The sequence below is a fragment of the Dreissena polymorpha genome, chromosome 2 (genome assembly GCF_020536995.1).
Source record: "Dreissena polymorpha isolate Duluth1 chromosome 2, UMN_Dpol_1.0, whole genome shotgun sequence".
Lineage (NCBI taxonomy): Eukaryota > Metazoa > Mollusca > Bivalvia > Myida > Dreissenidae > Dreissena > Dreissena polymorpha.
The window spans coordinates 105,914,142-105,932,896 of NC_068356.1; positions in this window are offsets into that span (position 1 = coordinate 105,914,142).

An 18,755-nucleotide genomic window follows, 5' to 3' on the forward strand; every position below is an offset into this window, starting at 1 on the left:
GTGTAAAGATCCATTTAAAAATAAAAAGGCACTAATTTTCTGGAAAGAAGTACACAGAAGGGTGTAATCTCCAAGAGAAAAAGGTGGTTTGTTCACTCTGGGGTGAAATACTCTTATTATATGGGTATGTCTCCATATTTTGTCTTCAGAAGAAAAATATAAACATATAAATGATTATTTGTAGGAAGTATTATTATTTGACTTTACCATAACATTATTACAAAAATACATTTCCTCTTTTCAAATTAATGTCAATTTTTAATAAAATGTTTCTCCAATAATCATCAATGTTAGCCTGAAGTTGGTTATTAAATATTGTACATGTACACTTGGGACACAAAATGAACGTTTTTCTTATAAACCTCCAGAAAGTGAAAACAAACTTACATTATAGCAGAATTGATGATTAAAATGCGATCTAATAAAGCATTCAAAAGCAACTGAAAAAACTAAATTTTCGTTATATTATTCTAAACCCAGCCTGATATATTACAAAACGATGGGACAGTAGCCTGTTATTCTCTATATATCTATAGTTTCGAGCTTATAAAACCAAAACAAACATTCTATTATGTTTCAGTTTAACATTTACATTTGATTGCATGAAGGTATAACGTATTTAATAACTCAAAATAAGTGACATGCTCATTAAAATGATTCTAAACCTGTGCATTCGCTAAATATTAAACAGAACATTTACCCACTATTTATAAACCTACGGAAATAAATTGTATCTTATATCATATCTTAGTACACGTATGTGTGATTACAAGTGAAACATTTGCATAAGTACTGTAGCCATTTATTACGTGGTTATTTAAACATCAACATCATCAATCCAGAAAACAATTCATACAATATATATGGTTGAGCGAATAAATGTTCAGTTTAATACTTTGAAACAATCCCGTAATGCAATAGTTCGCGAATACATTTTACTTCATTGTCCGCTCAGCATTAATCCATTATATTGCTTAAGCGTAGACATGTACAATAAAAATACAAACAAAGATGCAACACATCGAAACACTATATTTTCAATAAATATTTATTCGTTCCACATCTTCCGAGACTTCAATACAAGCATGCGATTTACTAGTAGTAATTGTTCTTGTGTCGCTAGAAGCAACCGGTTGTCTATAAGAATCAGTTTTATTTTTATTATGAACATACACTAACAAAGGCTTTAACAACAGACTTCTGATCAACTGCTTGTTAAAAATTGATTATTTTTCGGTAATGAGTGCAAAAGCAACACAGTTCGATAACTTTGCAAATCGTTTTGATTTTTATTGCCGTTCAAGATATTTTAATTCTGCAAATCGCAATTATTATCGGAGTTATCTGAAATCGCATTAATATTTAAATCCCATGCTGCAACATTATTTAATTGGAGACATTGTCAATGTGGACGCGAATCTTTACTTATCGGATTTTTCCGTTTTTATTGGTATTGTTTTAGGGAGTGTTAGAGGCTTCTTTCATATGTGATGTGAAATTCAGTCCAGTAAAGCGACTCCATACATTTTAGTTGGGATATTTTATAAAAATGCATTCCATAAGCATACTTTTTATCCCAGTGCTCACACCTCAAAAACAAAGTAATATATAAAATTATCAAACTTTTGTCACATCAGACTACCTGTATGTATTAGAAGACTGTGCTATTAAACTATTCAGAAAGACTTCAATAATTATACATCCTACCATAATAAAATTTGATGACCAAAATCAGCACTGGTATCGAAACAAAAGTAATATAAAATCACTTTAAAATTATGTGTTTGTAGAAAAAAAATATTCAGTTTCCTTATAACGTGCATCATATCCTGATTCCTGGGAACCCTCTACAAAGTATTCCATATTATGATTACAATAAGAGATAGAAGAAATTACAATAAGAGATAGAAGAAAAACACAGACAATTTAAGATAGAGATCTTGTAATAGCATTTCATATTCGGATGACCTATTTGTTGCGCTCAATGACAAGGCACACATCGACCGTTTCTCGAGAAACATTATCGGTTTTAACTTTTGTTCTAGTTATGGGGTATAATGCACTTGGTCTTATAATAATTAGTATCTACGATATAGGTGGAACAAAGTCAATGTCCTGTTTGTTTTCAATAACGACATAACAAAATTGTGTCATTAATCACCTGACATTAATGCGTAAACAAACACGCCTTAAAAGTGATGTTTTTTTATTTGTGAGCGTTAGCTCACAACTAATGCAGACGCAATTTTGCAAATCAGTATGAGCTTAGATACGGTAGGAAACCGTAACCCATGACAGCCTGTGTGGATAACTCCATTAAATTTAAGCAGTCGACGAATGCTAAAAGCGTCTGCTCTAACCACCGCATCTGCCTGTTCTCACTTGTACACTTCATAGCGTGTATTTATCAGCTTGTAAGACAACGTTTGGTCACTGGCCAGTCTAGTGTTTATAATTGAAATCTGTACATATTGGGCTGCTTTCGGGGGAAACGGGGCTTAAGGCCTGTCAAATAAGATTAGCATGTGCACACTGATTAGCTGTATCAATGCTTGGAGAAAAAAACTAAACACATCTAGACCAGTGTTGTAAGACACACTTTTTATAAATTTAAATTGGTTGTGGTCATTTCAAACTTGCGATATAAAAAATGGTTTTCATGATTTTGAAAACTGAGTGACGTCTAAGATTAAACTTCAGCGAACAAATTCAGTACTTTTAGCGCTTTGATTATTTTATGCGGGCACACTACACGTATACACAGGTATGAACAAATAGTGTAAGATGGGATTGACATTTAATTCAAGAATGACATATTGAAAAACTAAAACCATCACTTAACGTTTGTTTGAAACTATATGTTAGTATAGACATACATAAAAATCACTGATATATTAATAATAAAGTAATAGCAAACATTTGCTCCTTACAAATAACAAGGTACTGTTTGGTAGTATTCGCGAATTTTAAAGTTACGTTCTTTGACTGTAAGCCGTTCCATGTTAATGATCTGTATAAGTTTGTGTATCAATATTAGGTATACATCTGTTTTGAGTGCATCTTACTCTCTCAGATCACTGATCAAGTAAATGTGGTCAATGGAGTTTTAGGTCGGTAAGAAAGTGTACCATGCACAAGACATCACGTTTCAAGAAAATGGCTGCCACTACATGACATCCTATATGGGGGGCATGTAATTTTACAAAACCCCTATGTAATATTTAAACAAAGTCATTCTTTACAAGTAACGATCTCCATATTATATTTGTTATAAATGTGTGAAAGGCTCTTAAGAAGGAACCAGAGATAATTAACCCTTTATCAAACACTAACAGGATTTTACAGGTTTGTAGCTGACGACTTTATAAATAATTGTGATAAAAGGGTAAATTGCTCAACATGAGCAATTTCTCCTTGTATCACAATTATTTTCTCCCTACCTGATCATTTCCTTCAGATTCCATTACAATTTAATTGTCGTCTGCAACGTCTTTCAAATTGGGAATGTCCAAAATGGGTTACCAAACCGTGTAAAGATCCATTTAAAAATAAAAAGGCACTAATTTTCTGGAAAGAAGTACACAGAAGGGTGTAATCTCCAAGAGAAAAAGGTGGTTTGTTCACTCTGGGGTGAAATACTCTTATTATATGGGTATGTCTCCATATTTGTCTTCAGAAGAAAAATATAAACATATAAATGATTATTTGTAGGAAGTATTATTATTTGACTTTACCATAACATTATTACAAAAATACATTTCCTCTTTTCAAATTAATGTCAATTTTAATAAAATGTTTCTCCAATAATCATCAATGTTAGCCTGAAGTTGGTTATTAAATATTGTACATGTACACTTGGGACACAAAATGAACGTTTTTCTTATAAACCTCCAGAAAGTGAAAACAAACTTACATTATAGCAGAATTGATGATTAAAATGCGATCTAATAAAGCATTCAAAAGCAACTGAAAAAACTAAATTTTCGTTATATTATTCTAAACCCAGCCTGATATATTACAAAACGATGGGACAGTAGCCTGTTATTCTCTATATATCTATAGTTTCGAGCTTATAAAACCAAAACAAACATTCTATTATGTTTCAGTTTAACATTTACATTTGATTGCATGAAGGTATAACGTATTTAATAACTCAAAATAAGTGACATGCTCATTAAAATGATTCTAAACCTGTGCATTCGCTAAATATTAAACAGAACATTTACCCACTATTTATAAACCTACGGAAATAAATTGTATCTTATATCATATCTTAGTACACGTATGTGTGATTACAAGTGAAAACATTTGCATAAGTACTGTAGCCATTTATTACGTGGTTATTTAAACATCAACATCATCAATCCAGAAAACAATTCATACAATATATATGGTTGAGCGAATAAATGTTCAGTTTAATACTTTGAAACAATCCCGTAATGCAATAGTTCGCGAATACATTTTACTTCATTGTCCGCTCAGCATTAATCCATTATATTGCTTAAGCGTAGACATGTACAATAAAAATACAAACACAGATGCAACACATCGAAACACTATATTTTCAATAAATATTTATTCGTTCCACATCTTCCGAGACTTCAATACAAGCATGCGATTTACTAGTAGTAATTGTTCTTGTGTCGCTAGAAGCAACCGGTTGTCTATAAGAATCAGTTTTATTTTTATTATGACATACACTAACAAAGGCTTTAACAACAGACTTCTGATCAACTGCTTGTTAAAAATTGATTATTTTTCGGTAATGAGTGCAAAAGCAACACAGTTCGATAACTTTGCAAATCGTTTTGATTTTTATTGCCGTTCAAGATATTTTAATTCTGCAAATCGCAATTATTATCGGAGTTATCTGAAATCGCATTAATATTTAAATCCCATGCTGCAACATTATTTAATTGGAGACATTGTCAATGTGGACGCGAATCTTTACTTATCGGATTTTTCCGTTTTTATTGGTATTGTTTTAGGGAGTGTTAGAGGCTTCTTTCATATGTGATGTGAAATTCAGTCCAGTAAAGCGACTCCATACATTTTAGTTGGGATATTTTATAAAAATGCATTCCATAAGCATACTTTTTATCCCAGTGCTCACACCTCAAAAACAAAGTAATATATAAAATTATCAAACTTTTGTCACATCAGACTACCTGTATGTATTAGAAGACTGTGCTATTAAACTATTCAGAAAGACTTCAATAATTATACATCCTACCATAATAAAATTTGATGACCAAAATCAGCACTGGTATCGAAACAAAAGTAATATAAAATCACTTTAAATTATGTGTTTGTAGAAAAAAAATATTCAGTTTCCTTATAACGTGCATAATATCCTGATTCCTGGGAACCCTCTACAAAGTATTCCATATTATGATTACAATAAGAGATAGAAGAAATTACAATAAGAGATAGAAGAAAAACACAGACAATTTAAGATAGAGATCTTGTAATAGCATTTCATATTCGGATGACCTATTTGTTGCGCTCAATGACAAGGCACACATCGACCGTTTCTCGAGAAACATTATCGGTTTTAACTTTTGTTCTAGTTATGGGGTATAATGCACTTGGTCTTATAATAATTAGTATCTACGATATAGGTGGAACAAAGTCAATGTCCTGTTTGTTTCAATAACGACATAACAAAATTGTGTCATTAATCACCTGACATTAATGCGTAAACAAACACGCCTTAAAAGTGATGTTTTTTATTTGTGAGCGTTAGCTCACAACTAATGCAGACGCAATTTTGCAAATCAGTATGAGCTTAGATACGGTAGGAACCGTAACCCATGACAGCCTGTGTGGATAACTCCATTAAATTTAAGCAGTCGACGAATGCTAAAAGCGTCTGCTCTAACCACCGCATCTGCCTGTTCTCACTTGTACACTTCATAGCGTGTATTTATCAGCTTGTAAGACAACGTTGGTCACTGGCCAGTCTAGTGTTTATAATTGAAATCTGTACATATTGGCTGCTTTCGGGGGAAACGGGGCTTAAGGCCTGTCAAATAAGATTAGCATGTGCACACTGATTAGCTGTATAAATGCTTGGAGAAAAAAAAATAAACACATCTAGACCAGTGTTGTAAGACAAACTTTTTATAAATTTAAATTGGTTGTGGTCATTTCAAACTTGCGATATAAAAAGCTATAACATAATTTTGAAAACTGAGTGACGTCTAAGATTAAACAACAGCGAACAAATTCAGTACTTTTAGCGCTTTGATTATTTTATGCGGGCACACTACACGTATACACAGGTATGAACAAATAGTGTAAGATGGGATTGACATTTAATTTTATCACTGACATATTGAAAAACTAAAACCATCACTTAACGTTTTGTTTGAAACTATATGTTAGTATAACATACATAAAAATCACTGATATATTAATAATAAAGTAATAGCAAACATTTGCTCCTTTACAAATAACAAGGTACTGTTTGGTAGTATTCGCGAATTTTAAAGTTACAAATCTTTGACTGTAAGCCGTTCCATGTTAATGATCTGTATAAGTTTGTGTATCAATATTAGGTATACATCTGTTTTGAGTGCATCTTTACTCTCTCAGTCACCAAACAAGTAAATGTGGTCAATGGGTAAACGGTAGAAAGTGTACCATGCACAAGACATCACGTTCAAGAAAACATTTAGATCATAATATACTAATTTAAATACTCATGTAATTTAATACAAAACCTCCATATTTAATAAAAATAAACAAAGTCATTATTTTACAAGTAACGATCTCCATATACATACATGTTCTTTACGAGACTTTTAGGCGCAATGTATTTAAAGAATACAAAGGTATGCCATTGTCAATGTTAGAAAACTACTTGACAAATATCAAAGTTCATTGTGTTGTTAACGTTTTTTTCTACAACTTTTTCTGCTTGATACCTTAATTTTCGCAAGTTTCCCGCACTCTGGGTCAGCAAACGATTAATTAATTGAAGAATTCCGGAGTCGTTAAATCACTATGGAAGTGTCCCGCTCTAGTATCCGATTTTAAAACATTAAGGTGAGTTTAGTGGACATCAATGCTTTACATGAACACATATCGAGAAAAGGATGTCAGAACGAGTGTCATTCACTGAACATATGAATTCAATGAAATTATGAAGATTTTATAGGAGAATATATATGCACGTCTTAATTATTTATTTAACTGTTACAAAATGTGCCTTTAGTGACCGTAGTGAAGCACTTAAAAGCACACTGCGTCTCATATAGTGAATGAAAAATGGGTAGATTACTGATTGTCTGCAGTTTGCTCTTTTTGATTCATATTGACCGCTCTTAGCGGAGACGGGTTGTGTTAAATGTGCGTAAAGTGTCGTCTCGAATCAGCCTCATGAGGCTTATTCGGGACGACGATTCCGCCTACACTGGATTTTCGCTTTAAAAGAAGAATTCCATAGAATTGAAAAGCGTCGTTCATGATTAGTCTTTGTGGACTGCACACGCTTATCTGTGACGATTCTATATGCACATGAATTCATTAATTTTCTCCTGAGCGGGGTTGATAAAGCCATTGCCATTTTTCCCCAAAGATTTCAGAGTTGCGTTGAGCAATTAAGGTACAATTTATGATTTCTTGAGAAGCATGATATAAATATAAGTTACATTAAAGGGGCATTTTCACGTTATGGTAAATTGAAAAAAATTAAAAAAGTTGCTTCAGATTCGCTATTTAGTTTTGATATTTGTGAGGAAATATTACTACTGAACATTTACCATGCTCTAAAATATCCATTATATTTATCTTTTAACAGTATCCAGATTAAGTTTGCAAATCCAGATTATTTGCAAACTTATTTTTTTATTTATTGAACAATTGTTATGAAATTTTGCATATTTTAGGGGGCAATGAGTACATACATATATTTGAAAAAAAAGAGTTAAAATGTTTTTTGGAAAAAGAGTTATTAGATGATAAAGTTGCCATCCCCCGTGGAATTTCAACGGGGTTTTGGCTCCCCCGTTAAGAATTGCAATTCTCCCACGAGAGAATTTTCCAGACGGGAGAATTTAACCTATATTTTACAAAAAAAATAATTTAAATGTAATGCTTTGTTTTCTGTTCCGATGTTTACAAATACACATGCTTAAGTCATAATTGTAAGAAATATGTACTTAAATAAGAAAATAAAGTGTTTGTAGATTTTCTTCATCCGTGGGATTTTACGGGGGGGCCGCCAAACTCCCATTTCCATTGAACTGCCATGGGGGGTTAGACGGGTCCCCCGTGGGAGGTTTGACAGGGAACCCCGTCAAACTCCCATTTTCAATGAACCCCAATGGGAGTTTCACGAGGGCCCGCCGCCCATTTACAAAGAACCCTGTGGGAGTTTGATGGGGCTTTCCATATAACTTTAATACAAAAAAAACCTTTTTGAGTAATCATATATGTATGCTTAATTCAAAATACAGTAAACATCAGTGTAATCAATCAAATACAATATCAATTTTAGACATTTTCCAGCTTCCTTTATGCAATATTTTGCTGTCTAGCGCTACTGTATTTAAGTTATTTAGTTCGTCTATTACATTTTTTCAAATAATTGATTTTCAATAATAATCTACTATATAATAGTCAATATTATGTATATTGACTCATTTTACGGCCGTCAAACCAGAAATAAAACAAACATGTGTCCATATAGAATTACATTATTGTTCAACAATATTTTTGAGCTAATGCTATATGGTAGCCACATGCCTTCTGTAATTATCAGTAACAAGTTTATGTTAAAATCTGTTTATCAAGGCAAATCATTGGCTTGCAATATATTGAATATTTTAAGGACACGAAAATATGTGACAACCAGATTGATTTTAAACAAGATTGTTGCACCATCCTCATGCAAGTACCAGTACTTGCTGCTCTGACAAATGTTTGTCCAAGATTCATGTTAAAATATATCATGTCTGTGGACGAACATGTGTTCATAGTTCATAAATATCCACACATAACACTGACAATTAATTGGATTGAATGGCAATAATCCACTTGTATAATCGATTTTATTTTTTTTGTATTTTATGTATGTACTTAAATAAACATTTTGTTGGTCAAATGTTAAAATCCATTAATTGAACAATCATGAAATTATTCACATACTTAAGTGCAAATCAGTGTCGTTACAGTATTGTAGATCTAGTCACAGGCAGCAGTATCATAAATTTGCTCTGCCCCCCCCCCCGGACCCTACACCCCCCTCGAGCTTACCCCAGGGGTTCCAGATTTAAAATATACACGTTTTGTGTCTGGTTTGACTTCAACAATGAATATTGACAAAAAACACAGTTTGAAAAAATACCTCTCGTATAGGCATTATATATATACACGATATAATACTTATACGAGTTTTACTTTTGTCAGTATTTGTTGTTGAAAAGTCAAACCAGCCACAATACGTTTACTTTTAACAATCTGGAACCCCTGGGGAAAGTGCGGGGGGGGGGCAAATTTATGATACTGCTACCTGTGGATCTATTCTTGAGGCAATTGCACTTTACCGGTACGTAAAAAAGAACGGATAAGCGAACCCTAACCCGCAAAACCTAACTAATAATCCTAAAACCTAATAATCCTTTTTATCCTATATATTTCCTTAATATCGGGGGCTACCGCGCGTTCATATCGTATGCGTTTTTCAACGATAAATATATTGTATGCTTTTAACCGTATGCGTTTTAGGAACCGCCGTAAACACAACTGCGTACCGGTAAAGTGCAATCTAGCCCTAGTCTGTGTGGTTAATCAAGTGTACTGAAGATTATTTTTAATTTCTTGAACATCAACTTTTCACAACAGGTTTACCTCTGCTGCATTTTTAGGGTTGAAAAGCCACGGGTTGTGAACAATTGTATACATGTATTATATTTCTTAGTTCCTTCCTCACATGAATAATTACATGGCAGTGTGTGATGATGAATATGCATTGTCGTGCATATCACAATGTGAGGACCTGCAGCTCCTGCAGTTTAGACTCAAAAGGACAGGTGGGAAAAATTTTAAATATTAAAAGCTTATTTCTATGCATTAATCTCTGACTCACTGAAAAACATATTTTAAAGTTGACATGTGGGTCAACCAGAGTACCTTTTAAGCCCCACCTATATTGTATAGACCAGTTGAATGTTATTGTTTACATTCGGGATTTTCTGCGCATGCGCACTGACTGGTTGGCAAAAACACTGGTTACAGTAACGTAAAACATGAAAAAGTGCTTTTGTTTAGTCAATAAATTGGTAATAAAACCGAAATAAACATTAAAACTCTTAAAAAATAGTGCAAATATATCATATTTAGTACCAAATAAATGTTTATTCACAAATAAAATTTCCTCTTCATACGAATACAAAGTAGTTATAATTGCATAGAGTAAACGTGATCGGAAGACTAAATATTGACAAATCCACATCATTAAATTAGCGGTATTCTTTCTGATATTAAGACTTTAAAAAATCATATTTCAACAATAATAAAACATATATTAATTGTATTCTAATTATAAGTGGCGTGGACAGTGTTAATTTTAATCAGCGATCTATAGTGTCAGAGGTGCATTTAATCAAATATAAAATTTAAACAAAAAAGCCATAAAAACGGAATACATTTTTATGTCTTCATATTGAGGTAATTTTCTTTTGCATGGAATGAATTTTTGTTTCGTTTACATTGAATGACAATATTAATACAATTAAGAATACGAACGGAAAATCGCTGCATATTATGCAAATTGAACTATCTTTGCATGTATACATACATTGAAATCTCTTTACTTGTAATACAGAGTGATAAAAATCTAGCGTTTTATGAAAATGCAAACATGTAATTTATTTAACGCAATTATTTTTTTTACCTGTTGTGTTTGTGTCCATAATGGTGAATACACGTAATAGCGAAGTCTACTTTTGAAGGTACCCGTTAAATACCTTAATTGAGTAGCAGTAAATTTGCACAATATTTTAAATGCATAGTTATTAAACAATGTATTATTATGATTAAATGTGCTAATATATATATATATATATATATATATATATATATATATATATATATATATATATATATATATATATATATATATATACACTAGTTCCTGTTAATCCATTTCCGACAAATGTCTTCTTTTTTAATGTTAAAATATTTTATTGAAGCAACTGTTCAGTATTTTAGCTTTAAAATTTTGCTTAAATGACTGCTCAATATGTCAAGAGATGACATGGAGGTATCGTTACTTGTGTTTAATGACCAGACACTGATCTGCCACATGTGGTTTATGAAGGGACCCAAGTATAGGTCCCTGGGTTTATGACACCATGTTTCCTTTGTAATTTTGTGTTTGGACAGTATCCGATCATATCGAGATAATCGGTTTGTGATGAACAAACGTGCAATTAAACACCGGGATTTTAATGTTGCAACAAAGAGTGTCAAAATTAGTGTGAACACTTAAAGAAAACAATTACATTAATCAAGAGAGTTGAATTAATGTGTAACAAGGTAAGGTTTTTTCAGACATAAAAAGGGTACAATCAGTTACCCTATGTTGCGTACATAAAATCGACCTTTTGGTTGTTTGTTTTCATCTTTATTTGTTTTTGTTCATTAAATTCGAATTTATTCTGAAAAAAATCAATTTATGAGAATGTTTTAACTACAAATGGTCGCGAAGAAATGCCAAGTAGAGAGATTTTTGTGGTCACCACATATCGAGCTCTTAGATTGTGTTCCACTCCCGAGTTCGTTGTTAATAAAAACAAATAATAACAACAATATAATTGTTCCAAAGATGGATTGCCTTGCATGCTTATGTTTTATTCAGAAATAATTAGTAAAATCATATTTGATATTTTGAATGATTATCATTAAAAACGATGATTCTGTCAACTTTCTCTATATGCATTTATATGAATTCTACCTCTTTTTGCCAACCAGTGGGCGGAGTCTAAACTTTGCAGGTGGTCATGACGTCAACTGGTCTATTATCACCACAATTTTTTTAGATCTATCGTTAAAGTACCTATTCTCGAACCTCACCTTTTTTTTAACCCTTCATTTGTTTACATTTCATACGCATGCGCGCACAAGCACTTCGTCACCTTTTTATGTACAGTCAAGTTACCATTAACGGATCATTACCCATAGCGGATCACTTTGATGTTCAAGTCTGCGTAAAGTGATAAATAGTTGACATTTTTAGAAGATTTTTTTCCACACAGCATCTTCAAGGCTTGTTCTTTAAAACGCATTGATTGAATCGTTATCTGAGCTACTCTTTGTCAAACATTTCGGTATGTTTTGCTGACATGTATACGACTTTGTTGACTTCCGTCTTATTTCCTAATCGCGGTTGACCATTATTTGCGGCCACATGCTATAACTCTGTTGGAAAGCAAGACGTTTACGCATTAATTTAAAGGCCATTTAATAGCCTTTGTGCCTGCAAAAGTCCATTTCAGTTTTGATTCGTGTTTAAAATATTGCAACACATTAAATGAAATGAAGAATTAACGCAATAATAAAAATGAATGAACAAAAATCTAATTAAAACAACCTTTAATTAGTTGTTTGTTGTAAGATTCTGATCGCTTCTTTATCTTATTACAAAGGCCAACTTTATATACCGGAAATCTTCTTTTTTCAAACTGGAAGCCGGATAAAATCGCTTAATAAAACAATGCGGCATGTGATGACTTGTCCCCTACCAGTGAAACCGGAGGGGACTTTTGGTTTTGCGCTCTGTCCGTCAGTCAGTCTGTCAGTCCGTCACACTTTTCTGGATCATGCGATAACTTTGAAAGTTTTGTATATTTTTTCATGAAACCTTAAACATGGATAGATGGCAATAGGGAGATTATGCACGTCATTTCATTTTGTTCCTACCTTAAGAATTGTGGTTGCTATGGCAACAAATAAAAATTGAAAATGGTGGAGTTTCACCTGTAGGGGACCATATTGCTTTGCAATCTTTTGTTTTAATTGACACATTACAATTGAGTGATAATACTACATACATTCTCATTTTAATAATACATGACAGTATATTTATTTCATATAAAAAAACTGGAATGCAAAAGCGTGTTTTAGAAATGTTGATAAGCATGTTATCCACCGTTGCAACTAACTAACAGTTGCGTGCATAGATTTATATCTCATTTATGAGAAGTTTAGTGTAAAGAATTATAGCTATAGCGCCTGAATTACTATATTTATCTCGCTTTTTTATAGTCCGGGTCATGACGTAATTATATTAAGGCCTAATGGCATCAAACTTCGAACAAAGAAAGGTTGTCGTGTATAGAAGTGCAGCGCACAACAATCGTTACTCGAGGACTCTGGCTTGCATATTTCACAATTCTAAGCATTTGTTGGTTTCACCTTTTTTCTTGGTTTCCTGTTTTCTTGAAATTACAAGTTCATGATTGAAATTAAGTTTTTGTTACATTTAGAAAGGAAATCATGCTGCTGATAAGGTTATATCAAATATGTTTCAGTTTTGTGTGGTATTTTGTATTGTATACACAATAATTAAAAGTGATCAAAGTCCTTGAGGTAAAATGTTTGTTTGTTTAGAGAAAAAAGCACAGGCACTAACGTCTGAGATATGATACAATGTATCTTAATTAGAAACCCCACCCCAGTAAATAACTGAAACTGCAAATATAACTCAAATGTATTTCAATATCATCGATTCTATTGGGGAAGTGATGTTGTGTCCCATAATTGAAACTGCTTGTATTGGTTATGTTGTTATGTATTGTAGCCAGTACAGTATGTTTCAAGAAGACTCCCTCATTTCTCTGATAATAACGCCACCAGTGCACGGTGTTGTTAATGATAAAAATACAAACAACTACAGTAAACAAAACAACCTAACTCACTGCCATATTCAGGCATTTTGTGTAAAAACTTGTGGAATGTAACCGGTACACTAAGGTACGACATTGCACCGAACATGGTTCCAAGCAAAGTTTCGAGCAAAAAACTTCCAAAACTGTTACACGGGAATAAACAACAAAGGAAATACAAGTCCGAATGACAATAAGTATGTTTCCAATATTATTGTCTTTCTGAATTGTATTTATCATCACAGTAATAGATAAAAGCAACGTTTGGATTATCAAAAGGTAAATGTAATATATTTTCGAGACAAGTCACTATCAAAATTATTTAACGTTTTAAATTCATCTATACAGAAATATCGATATGTGGGTCTAATCTCTTACCAAAGAGGCATTTTTATTTAACATGCATTTGGGTACTGATTTATGAAAATTCAATCATTATAAATTAATTTTGACACCTTTAAAAGAAAACATACATTATTAAATTAAGTTTGGTGTCTTTATACAATGGAATATATTGCAATGGGTATTAAAGGTTAATTGAAGTCTGATTCCCCCCCTCCCCTGTCAAACTCCTACGGAGTTCTTTGTAAATGGGCGGGGGGCCCACGTGAAACTCCCATTGGGGTTCATTGAAAATGGGAGTTTCAAGGGGTTCCCCGTCAAACCTCCCACGGAGGATCCGTCTTACCTCCCATTGCAGTTCAATGGAAATGGGAGTTTGGCAGGAGCCCCCGTAAAACCCCACGGGTGAAGAAAATCTACAAACACTTTATTTTCTTATTTTAGTACATATTTCTTACAATTATGACTTGAGCATGTGTATTTGTAAACATAGGAACAGAAAACAAAGCATTATATTGAAAAAAAAGTAAAATATAGGTAAAATTCTCCCGTCTGGAAAATTCTCCCGTGGGGAGAATTGCAATTCTTAACGGGGGAGCCGAAATCCCGTTGAAATTCCACGGGGGATGGCAACTTTATCATCAAATAACTCTTTTTTCCAAAAACATTTTAACTCTTTTTCCGAATATATGTATGTACTCATTGCCCCCTACAAATATGCAAAATTTCATAACAATTGTTCAATAAATAAAAAAATAAGTTTGAAAATAATCTGGATTTGCAAACTTAATCTGGATACTGTTTTTTGACGATTTGAAAACCTGAAAATTGTAAAGCTTTGCAACGCGAATCAATTGAATAATTTGGAAATTTCTGTGGTTGTCGTTATATTTTGTGAAACTTCGAGGATTGCTTATATAAAGTAAAAAATACATTTCTTCATAGCATGAGCACGGATCGCCGATTGGTCTAAGCGGAAGTCTTTTTACTCCAGGACTTCAGGAGTCAGTGGATCGAGCCTTGTTGAAGATTACTTTTTTAGGTCTAATGATTTAATTCATCAATATAAAGCATTTAATGTAAAACTTCAATATATGCAAAAAACTGTGAAAAGGCCCCTTTAAACACTCAGTAAACCCGATTATAGTTACTTGCGGATAACATCTATTGTAAATTATTGTCGCTTACATCCAATATATATATATATATATATATATATATATATATATATATATATATATATATATATATATATATAAATATTGTGTTCATACTTTTTCCTTTAGGATGCGAACATACCTTGTACTTTATGTGGTATCTATGTATTTTGTGTTGTTAATCTACAGTGTATTGTGTTGTATATATGGTGAACTTTATATGGTGAACGTACGGTGCATTTTGTTCTGCCGAGCACATATTGTGTACATTGTTATGTATGATTTTGTTGTGTTTATTAAGTTAACAATTCGACCTTGAAAACACTATGAACAATTTGGTATTTATGCTAGAAAGTCGGAACTAGTTAGCGACTAAATTTTTCAAGTACTCTAATCTCCAACAATTGACTATTCATTCGCATATTTGAACTTCAACAAAAATACTCAAATGTTTTATAAATTTTCTGTAAAACTTATATAGCTCACATAATCACAACACACACAGATGCTTACCATATGTAAAAATCATAACTGGAAGATCATTTAGGTATATGTAAATGCCGACATCAATTCCAGCAACGTTTAGCACATTGCGACCCTGCCATTACCTCAGAATATATTATGAACCTAAAGATTATGGTGTTCACAATATAGGACAATGTCATTAGTTACGATTAATCAATAGGCTGGAATTTACAGTATTGATAATTGGATGAACTTCTGCAAAAATATAGTTGTATATGTTAATTGTTACCAAATAAACATACTAATAAGACTGCACTAAAACAAAAATATAAGTATGATAACGCCAAATTGATGCAGATGTAAGGCCATGAATATCGCCAAAATCTTAATTCTTTTCCTTGAACAACCTCATTACACTTACTAGTTGCATTTCACACATGACTTAACGTACTGTTCTGAATGAATGTTAAATTGCTCCATAACCTAATATAAATTAAATATTTTCAAATAAGTGCTTAATAATTTTAATTTAATCAGGGAGGAAAGTGTATAATGTTTAAACATAAGATAAGCTGACACACCGTACGAAGGAACTTATTCTCTGGCTGCATATGAACACGTGTAGTTTGTGTATCGTGAAGTAAAATGTTGAAAAAGTAAAATATTAAAAGAGTAAGTGTTGTTCATTTCCTATGACGTTTTACAGACCTTCCATTGGCAAAGTACCTCTAGTGAACACATTTTGTAATGAAAAAGGGATATAAAACAAGGGGCATTTGGTGTTTATGCTACAAACTATAATGGCTCAAAATAATACTTGTAATGAGTCCAATAACATGGTGTGAATATATTTCATTTTCTTTAAGAACACAAAGTGTAAATTTTTTGACAGTTGTTTGGCAACGCGTCAAGCAGATACTTGCAAATTTAAGTTGGCAAATTAATTTCCTTGTTACATTTTTGGAACTGGCACGTTATTCCGCTCTAAAATTTTTGGTTAATTGGGCTTACATCTTTGTAGGTGTGTGAGGTTTACTTCGTCAGGATTAATAACGTTATCTGTTGAATGTTTGTTGTAGTAATTTTTCACAACTAATACTCATTATTCTATCTGAGATCATGTTTAAGGACTATTAAAACCTCGACGTTGTTTTGTCTTTAATCCTTATTGGGTTTTCATCTGAATCTATCGAAACGTGAAAGATAAAGCGATACTGTGATGTTACAAAAAAAATTAATAATAACGTTGTTTAAATCATTATGATAAAAACTTATAGACAATAAATTGTGGCAAAATAAATTAACAAGTGTCGTAAATTGTTAATTATTCAATCAATAAAGCAATAACCTAATTTAGACAATACATAAAACTTTACACATAGCACTTAGGCAATTCATAAAATTTGAGCAACATATGCAACTTGGTCAATAAATGCAACTTGAACAACACGGACAACGTATACGCTACCTAATTGGTTAGACAACATTAAGGCTTCGAAAAAGATTATTATTTGTAATGAATAATGTAAATGAAATTATATCATTATTTGGGTTTGGGTTTTTTATCAATGTTGACAATATGTTTATAAAAACCTGCTAAATCATCAACTGTCTAATTAACTTTTGCAACAGAACAGAAAAGAACGGAACTAAAAATTCCTTTTTTTTACAAAAATAACAAATACACAACAATTTGTTATTGAGACGGGTTCTGAAAAAACAGGGGTTAAATGCACGTACGTTAACTCTCGTCAAATATTAGCCTGTGCAGCTCTTCTAGGAACATAGAGCCTAAATAAAATCATTTTTTCAGTACGAAAACGAAATATTCTAATCATACAGCGCAATTTCTTATAATGTTGATAAGTTTTGTTCAGTACACTTGTTTTAGTCGAAACTGTATTATAAGCTATTTGTGTTTGGAAAAAACAACTGCGAATAAGTAAGTTTCAATTTCCATTTGTAAGCAACTGTTATTGTAGAACATTAACCCATTGTTGAATGTAAATTTGCATTATCATAATGAGAAACTGTGCGCAATTATATTGCACAATACATTTAATTATATCGTTGAATGTGTAAGATTACCACAATATTATGTTATTTATTTAAAGTCAATCCAATCGCCGAATAAACAAAATTACCTTATTGTATTTGTATAGCCTTGCCTAACAAGATAACAAGGTTTGAAGTGCCCAGACTTTATTCCGTAATTTGTATTTTTAAAATTAATACACGTCAGCATTGTCAATTAGTCCCGTCTTGTCATACGCGTAATAATACTTACCATAATTTCACGTACATCTGGTCAAATGAGCCTGTCTCGACATTATTGTTAATGGTTTGTTTACGTTTCATATCCAATTAATAAAACAATTTCCAATTGCAAATACTTCACAAACAGATTTACAAATTCGTGAATCTAGAATCTGTTTTATGAAATCGCTTAATGAAACGATAACTGTTTTACAAACTCATACGCTTAGAGAAGGTTGTTCTCTGTCGTTAAGAAAACATGTTCATGAAACATTGATGTTTCTTTGAAACGCAACACAAACAACCATTGCCTCTCATGTATTAAGACCAACGCAGGATATCACCCTACTAAAGTTTCAATTACAAGCCATTCAAGCGCGTATATCTGAGAAAACTATTCATTTGTATAGTGATTATGTCCAACAATTAAAAATATATGGCAATTATGTTTCAAACTTCAAAACGAATGTGTATGATGATATATGTAAGTTCTTATACATTAGTGAAGTCCGACATGTTTTAACCTAATGCGAAAACTGGAACTTATGAATCATTCTCAGAAGACAAGTTCTTGTTTGCATCTGCTATCCGTTTAATCATGTCAAGGTATCATGATCATTATGTTATAACTTACACATATAAT